We start from the raw sequence: 15,625 nt of genomic DNA, 5'->3' as shown, positions 1-15,625 counted from the left end.
GGTTTAACACCATCTTCAAATATGTTTTCTTTGCTTCAACAGACTTCCGTGCTTTGCTTTCAAATTCAAGTTCTGACAGAGCCTCCAAAAGTCTTGCATCTTTCTGCTTAACTGCATTTTCATTCAATCTCAAAAGCTCAGTGACTTGTTTGGCAAACCCTTTATTTTCTTCCCAAGTTTCTTCATTTTGATGGAGTGCGTCATTCCTTCCCTAGATACTTCATCCAATTGTTTGGAAATGTTTTCTTTCTCTCTTCAAGCTTCTGTGAGTTGACAAAGAACCTCAATATGTTTCCTCCATCCTCTACATACACTATGAAATGAAATCGAATCCACCAATTCATGTATGGAAATTGATACTTGAGATCACTTTTATCATACAAAGGGAGTGTGTGATGGATAGTGTGAGATATTTTATCTCATTTGTAGGTGGAGTTCAACAATAAGTTAGGAGTGACCCAGAATTCAAGAAATTATGAAGTTTATAACCTGTATATGAAGTAGGGTCTTTTCACTTCCATCATACTGTTTAGAAAACTGTTACCTGTACCTGTCAGGTTTCTTATTACCTGCTATTTTCTGTCACACTAATGAATGCTAGCATACAACATTGTCTACATTCAAGCAATTCCTATAATAAAGTTGAAAGAATGAGATTGAAGACAGGCCTTGCATTCAAACAGAGGTTTGTACATGTGAATTTGGCAATTAGAAAAAGGAATATTTCTTGTTTTTGTTGACAAAATGGATTGGTTAATTCCTTTTAGTAATACATAATTTCTTCGTTAAAATCTCGATGGAATGCATAGACTAAAAGTAATGGAATGGATTCATAATAATGGAGTAAGTATTATGAATTCCAACAAGAAAAAAAATATTTAGAAAGCAAACCGATAATAACTTCCTCCCATCATTATCCATGCAATAAAAGATCTTAAATTCGAAGCAAACCGATAATAACTTCCTCCCATCATTATCCATGCAATAAAAGATCTTAAATTCGAAGCACATACAAGCAGATACAAAATATGTGTGGAACTACAGACTGTCAATGCTCCCTGCTACGTCTCTCTGCCTCTTTAGTCCATGAGTCTTTCCACGTTCCTTGTGGGCAAATACCCTCATTTGGTTTAATGCCATCTTCAAATATGTTTTCTTTGCTTCAGCAGACTTCCGTGCGCTCCTTTCAAATTCAAGTTCTGACAGAGCCTCCAAAAGTCTTGCATCTTTCTGCTTAACTGCATTTTCATTCAATCTCAAAACCTGAGCTAATTGTTTGGAAATCCCTTTATTTTCTTCCCAATTTTCTTCATTTTGATGGAGTGCATCATTCCTTTCCCTAGATGCTTTATCCAATTGTTTGGTAATGTTTTCTTTCTCTCTACAAGCTTCTATGAGTTGACAAAGAACCTCAATCTGTTTCCTCTGTCCTCTACATACACTATGAAATAAAATCAAATCCACCAATTCATGTATGGAAATTGACACTTGAGATCACTTTTATGATACAGAGGGAGTGTGTGATGGATAGTGTGAGATATTTTATCTCATTTGTAGGTGGAGTTAAACAATATGTTAGTAGTGACCCAGAATTCAGTAAATTATGAAGTTTATACCCTGTATCTGAAGTAGGGTCTTTTCACTTCCATCATATTGTTCAGAAAACTGTTACCTGTACTTGTCAGGTTTCTTCTTACCTGCTATTTTCTGTCACACTAATGAATGCTAGCATACGACATTGTCTACTTTCAAGCAATTTCTATAATAAAGTTGAAAGAATGAGATTGAAGAGAGGCCTTGCATTCAAACAGAGGTTTGTACATGTGAATTTGGCAATTAGAAAAAGGCATATTTCTTGTTTTTGTTGACAAAATGGATTGGTTAATTCCTTTTAGTAATACATAATTTCTTGGTTAAAATCCCGATGGAATACATAAACTAAAAGTAATGGAATGGATTCATAATAATGGAGTAAATATTATGAATTCCAATAAGGAAAAAATATTTAGAAAGTGAACCGAGATTAACTTACTCCAATCATTATCCACGCAATAAAAGATCTTAAATTCCAAGCAGTTACAAGCAGCATAAAACCATGCAGTAACAAACAAGCTCAGAATTAGGGTATCGATACCAATTAGAATTGTATCAATTTCTTCCAAAGACAGAGTCCATTTTCATCATCTGTAGAATTTGGCAAGGTATCTGCAACATGCAAAATGATGTTTATAAACAAAAATCCCTTCTAGAAAAGCTTAGGAAAAACTTCAGTAACTTTAGCACATTACCATGCCTGCAATTGCTGCCACAATGACATTAATAGCAGTCTTCACCCATTGTTCAAGTTATTTCCAGCCACTGCAGTATACCACAGAGAAGAAATAAGCACGTTTAAGCCTTTAGTAGGTATGTAGGTAACCTCACATCACATTTTGCAGAACTCCTCCCATCCCTATTTTACATAAAACAGAGAACTGTGTTCAACTCTGCTATGGAGCACTTTTTTAAAATGAAAGAAAAAACTCACTTTGAGGGTTTCGACTATGATTTGCATCAATTCCAATCTTCTCAAGCACTTGTATAATTGTCTATCAGACAACAATAAAAAAACAAAAGGGGATTATTTTTGAGAGAAATGAGTGAATCCTTGTGCACGCACTTTTCAAAACTTGTTATTGTTTCAATAATATATGCACCACACTCACAACACCTACGAAACCTAGATGCATACAGTCTATGTGAAACCCTACCTCCTCGTGAATTCACTTGGGCAATCAGAGGCTGCAACAAGGACTTTATATTCAATCAAACTCCATATATGAGTCCGTGCCACTTTAAAAAATCTTTCTCAATTTTTCTACAGAATCTATTTTTAGCCCCCCCAACCCCTAATCATATTTACAAGGTAATATATACATGAGTATTGGCAGATAAAAATGACGGTATACATCTGTAAAAGGTAGTTGATGCAAAACAAAAAAATAAAACCCGACTGTCCAAGAAAAAAATAGAATGATGGGAGCACCAACTCGACTTTCCTTTGCATTTGTGCAGACACACAAATCGAAATGGTCCAATAGACATGCATGCAGCTATTTGGAAATTGTAGTGACAAAAGGGTAAACAGAAATGACAGTATTGCTTTTTAAAGTAGCTCTAGTGCGCTAGCCTCGCTGCCTGCAACTCATGTCGGTCTACGTTTTCTACCTTAATATACGCAACAAGGTCGATCCAGTATCGCTGAGCAGGGGCGATCAAGGTGGTGCCAAGCAAGGAGAGGTCGTTGCTCTGTGTGGCCAGTGGCGATTCTTATAATGTTTAGTACTGGTGGAATCAGTCCGATGGCTCAAACAATTTTAATAGTCTAACAACTAAATCAAGCGCTCACGAATGGACACGCAACCTCAAAGGAGAGTTGATTTCAGAGGGGAACGAATGGACACTCAACCTCAAAGGAGAGTTGATTTCAGAGGGGAACGCCTTACCGCGTAACTAGCAAACAAAAAAAAATAGCTTACCCACCTACTTAACATTAATACTCACCGAATGGATGATTTCCTTGTAAACGCACCTATTCTACACAAATAGCCAACTGAATGAACAACTGCCCTCGGCAACTTTCCCTTCAAAATGGGCACTTTCTTATAATACGACATGCAGCATAACCACCTTATTCCAACAAAGACAAGGTTTTGGAACATTTAGATGGGTCACAATATGGTTTTGAAAGTCCTGAGCAAATTCAATGAGTATTATCTTCATGAACATATGGATCATTTGATCCTTTGTTTCATTGCTTATCTTGTTAACCTCAATGTATAAAGTAACTAATATGGGTTAGTGATCCAATTCAGGATAAGGAATTTGAACTTTAGATTTTTGAAATTTTATGATTCGGGATTGGAAGGATATAATGCAGTAACTTTGACCCAGTTAGACTTGGGACTTAAATGTAATTCCCGTACTTATTACTTCCTCTCTATAGCTTGAAAGGTCCACACTCCAAACTGGCCCGACTGTCTACAACACAACTTTGTGAACACAGACTATTTGTTAAAAGCTACTCCAGTATTAGTATATTGCAGATAGTGATTCTGATCAGTTTGCACTTTGCACAGATGAGAAGCTGTGCGGGCATGTCAAGAGCTTAGTGTGTTTATATTAGTTGGCTATTTCACCCTTCTTGCACGCATTTCGTTTAATGCCGCTCGCTGCAATCTATTTCATTCATAGAAGGTCGATACTAAAAAATTGTAATGTCTCGTTACTGAATTATTTATTAATTTGTTCAGCCCTACAAACGAGACTGAACCGCAATGAAATCTACCACAGAGCCCACACAGATGGGCCCCGAACCACCATAGTTACAAAATAGAGCTTGCTCTTGCTGCCTTAATGGCAAACCAAGAGTGCTTGTGGTATGCATGTGGGCAAGGCATGAGATCGGATTCTCTGCTCTGATTCCGAAAAATGGATATGAACCACAAAAGTCATAAATGTATACACATGTGTAGAAAAACAGAGTTAAAAAATGAAGCATATATCAACTAGAAAGCCGAAAAAGGATCCCTCGTGTAAGCTGGGAAACATAGAGAAATGTGTATATACGCCGCTGGGACAAAACTAATGAATGGACAATATTCAGCATAAAGTTCTGTTCCTGGCAATAATCTATTTCTTATTGTATGGATTTTGCAAATACTGTTAATACATCAATATAAAAATGTAATCAAAAGGCCCTAATTTATCGACCATCTCTACAAAGAACATGAAAAAAAAACAAATATGTAAATACCTTGAGTAGATCAAGTGTATCGGTGGCCATTCGACCCTTGCTCGGCAACCCGAGACGAACCACTTTGCGCTCAATAGCATTCGGCTTATCTCTACAAAGAACAGGAAAAGAAAACAAATATGTAAATAGCTTGAGTAGATCACGTGTATCAGTGGCCATTCGACCCTTGCTCGGCAACCCCACACGAACCACATTGCGCTCAACAGCATTCGGCTCTAGGAATCCATTCCCCGCCTGCATCGAGAGGTCCTTCGAAACAACCGTGGATTGCAAGGATTGACATCGCAAAGAATTGAACCTGAAACCTTTATGTTTGTTGTGAAACAGAAACGAGGACTTGAGCAAGATTGGGACCGATACATTCGAGCAAGTGCTCGAGAAAAGAAGCAGTTGATGTTGTGGCGAAGCCCCCGCTTTGATCGACATTACAGAGTCCCGAGTTGAACCGTTTTCTATGAATTGTTCCCGAACTCTCAACTCAACAATGGAGATCTGCCAGTGGCGATTCTTATAACGTTTAGTACTGGTGGAATCAATCCGATGGCTCAAACAATTTTAATCGTCTAACAACTAAATTAACCGCTCACGAATGGACATGTAACCTCAAAGAGAATTGATTTCAAAGAGGAACGCCTTACGACGTAATTATAATATCAATATAATATATTAATATTTTCCTACCATCCAACTACAGGTACAACTATAAATGGTAATAATGTATTATGATTTTGTATAGAATTAAAAATTACAACTAATATAAATACTAAACTAAAGTAAATAGTTCCCATTACATTACTTGATAACATCATCTTTATACCAAAATTGTACAACCCTTTAACTTAATAATAATAATTTAAAATAAAATTATAAATATCAATATAAGTTATTAATATTTTCTTACCATCCAACTGCAACTCTAACTCTAAAGGGTAATAGTGTATTATGATTTTGTATAGAACTAAAAAAATTAAAACTAATATCTATAGTATACTAAACTAAATCATTCCCATTACGCTAGTGATGTTATTTACTACTGGAGACGTTTGGAAAAAAACGAGAACTTCTATGTTATTAGCACACACATGGTATAAATCCTTTCACCCTAGAATCTTACGCGATGCTTAATGTCCATTGTTTCTGTTATGGGGTACCACTTCATTTGTCGTAATTTTGTACAGGACATCTTTCCGGGTTGCCCTAGTGTTCGATATGATGGCGTTCCGTCGATATGACTATGATCCGTTTGTGTTTGGATGATTTGGTTAGATTTTGGTGAGGATCCACTTGGATATGCTCGTCGAATCGACATGCTAGTTCGCGCGTTATTTTACATTTTCCCAAAAAATATTGTGTCGCACAATTTGTAGGAGTGGGTTCATATTGCAAGTACATAAGCTGCAGGAGCTGCCGAAACTTTAGAAGTATGTAACATATATATCGATTTCATTGATGCAAACGAAAAAGGAAAGTAGGATGGTACAGCTTGGCATGCCAATCCCTACAATCTACACTCTTTCATGTTTACAAATTACAACTGAAGGAGTTGGCCGCTAATGAATCTAATATCAGCGGTCCCCGGAAGATCATCCCTAAATTTTCAAGTGGAATTAATAACCTCTGTAAAGGAAATGGAGTCGTCCAATTTAATGTAGCAGATAGAGAGAGCAGCAGCACATGACTGCACAGTTCTAGTCGGGGCAGTCGGCTTACTGGCACCCCGTCCTGGTTTTATCCTCTTTTGTGTTGCTGGGCTGCAGCCTATATTGTACCATTGCTGACGGATGTCAAGCTATGTGACTGATATGTATATATGTAAAAAAAAGCCAATAGAACTTCTTCTGGGAACTAGCCCCCATTTTAAAAAAAGAGAAAGCAGCTGTAAAGGAAATGTGAAGGAAATGTGGTCGTTCGATTTAATTATTTATTTTCAAATAAAGTTTTAGTGATAATAAATAGTGTTATTTTTGGGATTTTTGGAAGTGCATTTTTACAGATAATCGTGATTATAAATATTATGGAAAATATTTTAGTAAATTATATATATATATATATATATATATACTTTCAAATTAAGTTTTAGTGATAATAAATAAAGTTATTCTCCAAATTTTTGAAAGTGCATTTTCACATATTACCGTGATTATAAATAGTATGGAAAAGATTCTATATAAATTATATATATTAAATTATTTTGTTAAAATTTTAAATTGTTATTTTGTAATTTTTTATTAAAAATTGTAATAATATTTATAAAAAATTACTCTACTCTCATTGTTTTTAAAAACTGATTACACGTTTTAAACCATTAAATCAATTGTGCTATGAGAAAGTAAATTAGATTCATTATATTTGAGGAAGAAAATGATTTAAAAACATAAAAAATGAATCGTCATATTTATAATTCTATAGATAACTCCTATATAATAACTCCTATATAAATTGTAATACTGCTAATTCAAACTAAAATATGTTCATTATATATATACTTCCTATATAAATTCTAATACTACTAACTCAGAGTAAAATAGATTCATTAAATATTCAGAAAATAAAAAGTAAATCATTATATTTATTTTTTTATATGTATGGTTTTTATATAGATTTTAATATTATTAAATAAATTTTTTTTTTTTTTATATGGGTGGACTTTTGGTTATTTTCATATTAAAAGTATAATTTATCTTTCAACTCAAGTTGTTATGATTCATGATGTTTAGAGAAATAGTTATTTCACATCAATCAAATGTATATTTTGAGTTTTAAGTTCTTAGAATCAATTAATGTTGTTCATCAAAAGACAAAATGATGAAGAGAATCTCATCCAAAAAGGTTTGTAAATAGGGAGAAGTCTTGAAAGCTAAATTATAGGGTCAACGTCAAAAGAAGTAACATTTAGAAGAAAAATAATAAAATAATAAAAATCAAAAGCTAAAGACTATTAAAGAAAAATAAAATGATAAAAATCAAAATAGATAATACAATAAAGTAAGAAATTAAAAAAAATATTATATAATAACATTAAATGTTAATAACAAATAAAAAAAAAATCATTCAAATTAGTAATAACATATTAATAATTTATTAAGGAATAATAGTAATATTATTAAAGATATACCAGAATATATGTCAATGTTAATATATTAATATTAATAAATCAATAAGGCACTCCTTGAGGTTAATTCAACGGTTCAATTCCCCACTCAAGTGTGATATATTAATTCAGCGGTTCGTTCTACCAAGCTTACAAAAAAATTAATATATTAATATTAATAATAAAAATGTATTAATAATTGTATTATAATATCAAAATTATAACTAAACAAACCTAGGTCCATCTTAACTCTTGATATATTAAGCTCCTAGAGGGATCACATCTTTTCTCAGTGAAAAACTTGAAGAAAGGTTTGCACCTCGAGAAATTTCTTCCCTCTAGGAGCTGGATAGATCGAGAGTCAAGATGGATCTAAGATGGTTTAATTATTAATTTTATTTTTAGCTTAATTTTTCCTTTTGTGTAATTTCAATGAGTCAAAATGTTTTAATTAATAAATTATTTTTTTATTTTTATTTTTTATTTTTATGTAGTTTGACTTCTTTAAAATTTTTAGATAACATAATATAACCACACATTACAACTTCTCTTCCATACTATGATGGAGAGTGTCTCTTACGCCAAAAATGTAATAAAAAAGAATTAAAAAGAAAAATGATAAAATAATTTGATTGTGAGATAAGAGATGGTTTTTGGGCATGTTGTATGAGTGAGCGATGGTATTGGCCAATGGTATAGTATGGTTTATAATATCCATTGTAAAGTGAGGGTGAGTATCCATGGTTAAAAATTTTGTTATGTGGTAAGTATTATTTCGATTGTGAGAGGAGAGAGGGTTTTTGGGCATGTGGTATTGATGAGCCATTGCATATGTTGGGGAATTTAATTGACTCGTCATTAAGTTTCAAACCTAGGGTTAGTATACATGGACTCTATGGTTTTCATAAGAATATGCACATGTTCTGTCATAGAAGGGTTTTGATAAGCATATGCACATGTTCTGCCTTAAAACACCAATTAATTCAAACTCAAAACTTCAAAATTTAAATGAACATTTAAAGAAAACTAAACTTTGAAAAATTCAAGATCTATTCTAATTTGACAAGAAATTGAAATATATTCTATTAAAGCATGAAATGAAATCTAACTAGATGACTTGAAAAAGGAAAGTTATTGTATGAAATATAAAATAATTCTACTCTAATTTTAATCTATGAGACTTGAGCTAAATCTATTCTAAAATACTGAAAGGAAATCTAAGTATCAAATTGAAAGCACAACTATTCTACAAAACTTGGAATTGGAATGTATTCTAGAAAGGAGTAAAAAACAATTATTTGTTGAAAGCATTCAAGTGTGGGACCTTCCAAAGATCACTATTGTGTGTATTCTATCGGGAACTAGCCATAGCTGTCAAAATTATGACTATAAAAAGCATGAAAATGAAATAAATTATTAGAAAATACTTCAAGGAAAGTGTTTTTAGATTCTTAAGTTTATATTGAGCACTTGTTAGGATATTCCGACACATAGGAAATAGTTAAGTACAACTTGGTCTAGTATAGAGTTAGGTATAGAGTTAGGTAAAGTGTGTTTCTTTACCTTGTACATTTTGTAACTTACAATCCGACGATCACGATATGTAGTGATCTGATGGTTCATTCTCTCCTTAGTATTACCGACACTTGATCAGTGGCTTAACACCCGATTGGTCCATGATTTCTATTTAAAGCGCATGGAGGGTCATTTGTAGGGTAATCCGTCTATGAGAGAAACATATGTAAATTTTCATTCTTTTATTAATAAATTGCTTGAAGTGGCCGCGTTGGCTCAGGCTGTACACTGTTTCCCTCTTTGAGGGTTTTAACAACGTCAAAATATTGGTGTATTGATCTGTGATCTATTTGTGAGTAGTGTCCTTTGGTGTTCTGTCTAAGGAACTTACCCTGCAAATTCCTACATGGTATCAGAGCTATTTGAGGGCCACGTCCGTTGGTGATCCAAATATGAAGCCGGTAGAACTGCATTCGACTGTCGTTTCCTAGATCTAATGATTCCGACTTCTTTCGGGCCGAGAGGACTGCTCTGTTGTGTTGGGAGCATCTGTTCCAGTGAGGAACCCCTTTCGTTTCATGCGAAAAGGTTTCTGGTAGCCCTAGCTGCGTCATTTTTAAGATCTGGAGGTATACAATGTTTATTTGCAGTTTACAGTTATTTTTTCTCTGTTTATTTCGGTTTCAGTTTATTTAGCTTTTTTTATTATTGGATCTATACCTTTGATTTCTGCGTATGCTCTTTGCCCTGCGACCTGTTGTGGCCAGCAACAACCCCCCCTTTTTTGTTCAATCTAGTATCAGCCACGATGCTAGAATGAATGGGGACCCTTAGTTAATTTTTGGAAAAGCAAAGATTTCATTCTAAAGTACAAACATGCACTTAGAAAAGGTTTCTTGAGTGACTTAAGCCTAAACCAGTGTTCATGGAAGCAAATCTTTAAGGTTGCATCACAAAAGAATGAGAAACACCTTCATTTCCCTTCTAAAGACCAATATGCGCACCGCCTCAGTATTAATAACAACATCGCATCGCAACATGCTAGTACCCATAAAGAAAAGCTTACAAACCTGCCGATTTGCGATATTGCGATCGCGCGATCGCATATCGCAGAAATGAGGCAGGCGAAGATTAACAAGCATTGAGTTGTTGCGATCTGCGATATGGCGATCTGCGATATTGCGATCACTACTGTTTGCTATTACGCGACATGCAAGGGTACGTTGGCAGATCATAAAAGCACCTCAATACGAATCCCTCGGGCGCGCCACCCAAAGAAAAGCCACTTACTATAACCTGACTTCGAATTATGCGCTTTTAATGATAGTAATAAATCGGTTGTCAGTTATTATGTGGAATAAAGACGCGTGCCTTAATGCGGATTTGCTTCACGTAAGGTGGCGTATCTGATTTATCTCTTGCATTTAAAACTCTCCCATCACCTTTCTGATCAATCTTTCCATTTTACTCATAACCTGCAGGAGCAAAGTGTGAAGGCAAAATCAGATAGAAACGCTAAGCGAAATGGGGAAGAAGAACAAAGCTCAAAGCTCAGAAACAAGAGAGAAGACCAAGGAGATGGCGCCCCTGTACACAGATACTGCATGCAATAAAGATGCAGGTATCTCAACATGGGAAGGCATGTATAGGCTGTTAGAAGGAGAGAACCCTAGAATAGTCAAGGAAACTGCTGCTGTCGCGGGTGCATCACATCCTTCAGAGGCATCCATGGAAGACCTGGCGTGTTCTTTCCTCCATAGAATAGCGGCAAGGCCGAAGATTCTACCGTATACAGACATGATCAAATGGATTTTAGATGATGCGGAGTTACATCATAGACAATTCAAAGTCCAGGGATATGGGCTCGTGGGATCGTTTGCTGCCTCAGACCTGAAGCTCATGTATCATCTTCCTGAACCACAAGCGACCTATAATGCAGAGTTTGTTAGGAAGTTTGCAGTGGAGAATCTGGACCTATCAGACACTACTAAAGAATGGTCAAGAAGAGATGAGCCGTTGAAAAAAGATAAGAACGGTATGTATAACACTGGTTCCCTCACCTCTCCATATTGTTTTGCTGCAGCCATGCTCTGTAGGCTTTTTGGTAAGCCCGATATCAATAAGTTCTCATCTGAATGGTTACCGTTAATTGATGCCGCGACTAGTTCTGAGATAGTGGATTGGGCCAAAATCCTTTCTGACACTCTATACACAGCGGTTCTCCACTACCGTTCTAAGAGATCCTTCTCCCAAAGGACCTATCCTCCTTTTTATCTGTCTGCCTATATAATGGACTCTGTCTGTCTTGTATCGAAATTCCCTACTATGGGTTGGAAATGGACTAGCCAAGACCCATTGCCCATTCACGTCTATCATAAAGTTTTATGGGATTCCCAGTTTGCCCCTCATTTTTACCAGATTTGCCATGGGCTCATATTGCCCATACATAGAATGATATATGATAAGGACCCCCCAAGGTGCTCTCCCGAGGCCCAAGTTGACATCCTCCCCATCGCGAGATGGTTTGGGGAAGAATGGTTTACCTATATTCGAGTTTTTGGAAGCACTGTACCTCCACATGTCCTACCTTTGTATGTTCCTGATAAATTGTTGGCCCGGGAAATTGCTTATCAAACTTGTTCTGAAGGCAGCTTAACAAAGGAACTAAAGGACAAAAAGAAGGCCATTTGGCCTCCATTTCCTATCACTTGTGGGGTCTTCTCTTTGTTCGATGTGGGACATGCTTTTGATGAGGTGGGGAATGTGACGTGTCTCCAACTATTTAAGTTCTCATCGAGACCATTCGATCCACATAAAGTGGCCCAGGAATTTACAACCAATCTCAAGACAAGGGTATTCTTTGGGAAGAAAGATCTGTTTGATGATCTCTTCCTGAACAAGGACTCGCTCAAGGAAGTTTTACAAGAAGCTCAGTCAAGATTGTCTCCAGACGACCTTCAGAAATTCACATTTTTCAGAGAGAGAAGACTAGCTAGTATTCCAATGGAAGGACTGCGAGTAGTTACTAGAGAACCGACTCCAAGCATCAGCCTTAGCGGAAATTCCAGCACTTCCAGATCTAAGTCCAGCGCCGCAAAAGAAATATCTAAACATCCTGAAGAGTCTGTGCATGACAAAGAACTGAACGAAGAAACAATCAAAGACACAGCTCAATCAAGTGCGATGGCTCAGCAGCAAGTTATCGCCTCGTCACCAAAAGAGGTTCCCCCTCCTGTCGTCGAAACACCTCTTGTCACAGTAGAGTTGGATAAAGAATGGGACACCTTCAATCAATTAATTAATCTTGAAGGTCAAACCCCAAAGACACCTGTGAGCAATACACAGGTGGTGCAAGAGGTCGTCTCAACCATAGTCAGTAGTGCAGTAGAAATAGAGCATCTCCCTATCGCTCCATCCTCAGAACTTCTACTCAGCGTAGAAGAAATTCCTCCACTGGACGTATTCTACAGCCCCCAACACAAAGCAGTTGTAAGGAGACAAAGAAAGAAGAGGAAACTTGAGAATGCACTATCTCAAGATGCTGAACATCTAGATGTCTTGTGGAAAGACCCGAATAATAATCCAACCGAGAATCTTACGAAACTGTCTCAGATTGCAGGAGCATATGCTTCTGCAACCATCGACAAGGCCTCTGAAGTCCAGAAACTTCTAAAAGAACATGAAAATCAAATACAACTGCTACAACAACAGTTGCAGCAAGCCAATGCGAACACTGAAGCCTCCAGACAACTCAAAAAGCTACAAGAAGACTTTCGCCAGATGCAAGTGAGCTATCAAAGAAGTCTTGAAGAAAAAGAAAAGCAGCTGCAGATGGTGCAAGAAATGCATAAAGATGAACCTAAGCTGTCAGAGTTCATTTCAGAGTCCATCGGCTTGAACGACCAACTGTCACAGCAACAGGAAGATATGGTACGTAGAATATCACAATGGAGGCATTTTTGTGAAATAAGCGACAAGATCACCAGCCAGGTGGTGGAATTGCGGAACGACTATGACCAGGCCAACAAAAGAGTAACAGAATATCTAACTTGGCAAAATGACGAGGAAGGGAAAAGAGCGGGAGCACCCAAGATTAATGAAAATCATAAGGAGCTGCTCTTTAACAAATGGGACGAACAAATCACACAGGCGGAGCAAGCAGCAGAGATAGCAGCGACACAAGCGAGCATCCTTATCGACTATGTAAATGAAAATTTACATAGGGATAATTTGATTTCAGAAACCACCCCGGGGTACCTACCGAGCACGTTACAACTAGAGGCAGAATGGAGACAGAGAACGCAGGAAAACAGGAAAACAATCCAGGCATTAGCTAGACTAAATTGGGAAAGTTATTGGACTTACTTAGTTAAGCCACATAGCCAATGCATGACAGTAAGATGCATCATGAACGCAGCCGAGAAGGTAGCGCCAGCTCTTATGGATGCCATTTTCGCAGCCCAGCTAAGCGCAGAAATCAGCCAGCCTACTCTTCTCAAACCTATGCTTCACAACTGCAACTTCAGAGACCAAATTCAAAAGTAGTTTCATTTAGAATGTTGTTTTTTCCTTTTTAACTAAATTAGAAAAAGGGCGGTCATTTGAGAACCGTATCCTCAATTTTGTAAACATACTATTATTAAGATTAGGTAGTAGTATTTCAACCCTTCTCATTGCATTGGAGAAGGGTCCAGAAATTTGTCAAAAACTTGTCCCCAGAACATGCACTTCTGCACCTCAGAGGAGGGTTTGATGAATGGAAGGATCGGATTTATTTATATTTGCATTTTAATGTCTGCTACTGATGTTGCATTTCTGTACTCTTAGTAGGCATTTGAAGTAAGTAGAAGTAGATCATTATTGCTTGAAGTTTGTGAGTAGAAATTAGTCATAAATGGTACTTTTATCTCTTGACGAATTTCTATTGATTTGCTTAAAGTGATATGCAGCTGATGTTATTTGTATGTTAATGTATAGATTTATGGTTACCATTTGGCACTTTTGTACGGTGGGATCATCTGTTTATGTTTGACATATGAATGATTTATCATGTGATATGAAGTCCACAACTGTCCTGTTTAACTTCTTATGCAGAATGGTTTATCTTAAATGGTTTATATTCTTATAGTAGCTGAATAATCTTCATTACCAGTTATTATATGAAATCTTTTTAGATCGCATGATGGAAATGATATATCCCGGGTTAGCGTAGGTCGTATATGTTATTTTTATTCTGATTTTAGCAGCTTATAGCCAGATGATGAGTTAGATTAAAATTAGTTTTCAAAAGCTCTCTAGAAACAACATAAATCAAAACTTACACACACACACACACCCCTTGCATCGGGAAGCTGGTCCCGTTATCCCCAGTCGGACCCACTACTCCAAAAGGGCAAGGAGCTGCCAACCAGGCTCCGGACCGGGTGGGTATCCCCCTTGTTGCCGACCCGATTTCGGGGCCCTCAACACGACCCTGTGCGATCTGGGAAAATCAGAAACAGAAAGGAAGGATTTTTCTCATGCGTATGCTCTTTTCTGCTGCGCCTTAGTGTGATCTCAGAAAATCAGAAAGCCAACTTTGAGCCGCAAGGTTCATTTTTGAAAATATTTAGTTTTTCGGCTAAAGCTAACTTCGAGCCGCAAGGTTCGTTTTTTTTGTATGTCCGTGCTGGGTTTTGTGTTTTTTGTTTTGTAGGGAAAAAGAGAGCAAGCACGCAACCCAAAGCATCAACCTCTCTCTCTCTCTCTCAAACCTTTTGTAAAGATAATTTATGAGAGTAGAGGTCTTGGGTTCAAATCTACATTTTGTGGGGGCGGACTTTTTCATTTCCGCACATTCCCGCACTTCGTCGGCGACTTCATCAATTTTTTTTCAAAAAGCCATAACTTCTTCATCCGGAAGCCGTTTTCAGAACCGTTTTTTTTGAAACGGCCTAATTTTTCGAGATATTTCTATTGGTACACTTAGTTTTAGCATCTACAACTTTAGTTTCTGTTAAAAATAGAAAGTCCATGCCAAGTCATTCTTGATAACACTAACTACTTCCAATGGTGGTCCTATATTGTGGATTTACTTAGAAGTAAAGGTCTTTACAGAATAGCCACAGGCCAAGAGACCAAACTGAAAGATGAAGATAAGGCAGCTAAATGGGACAATAGGCAAGACCAAGCACGTGGGTTGATAGGGATGTCTATTTCTCCAGATCTTAGATTCCATATTGCAG

Source organism: Pinus tabuliformis, chromosome 5_1 (genome assembly GCF_031772625.1).
Source record: "Pinus tabuliformis cultivar Carrire ecotype Pingquan chromosome 5_1, CPIR1, whole genome shotgun sequence".
Taxonomy (NCBI): Eukaryota; Viridiplantae; Streptophyta; class Pinopsida; order Pinales; family Pinaceae; genus Pinus; species Pinus tabuliformis.
This window is presented reverse-complemented; position numbering follows the sequence as displayed.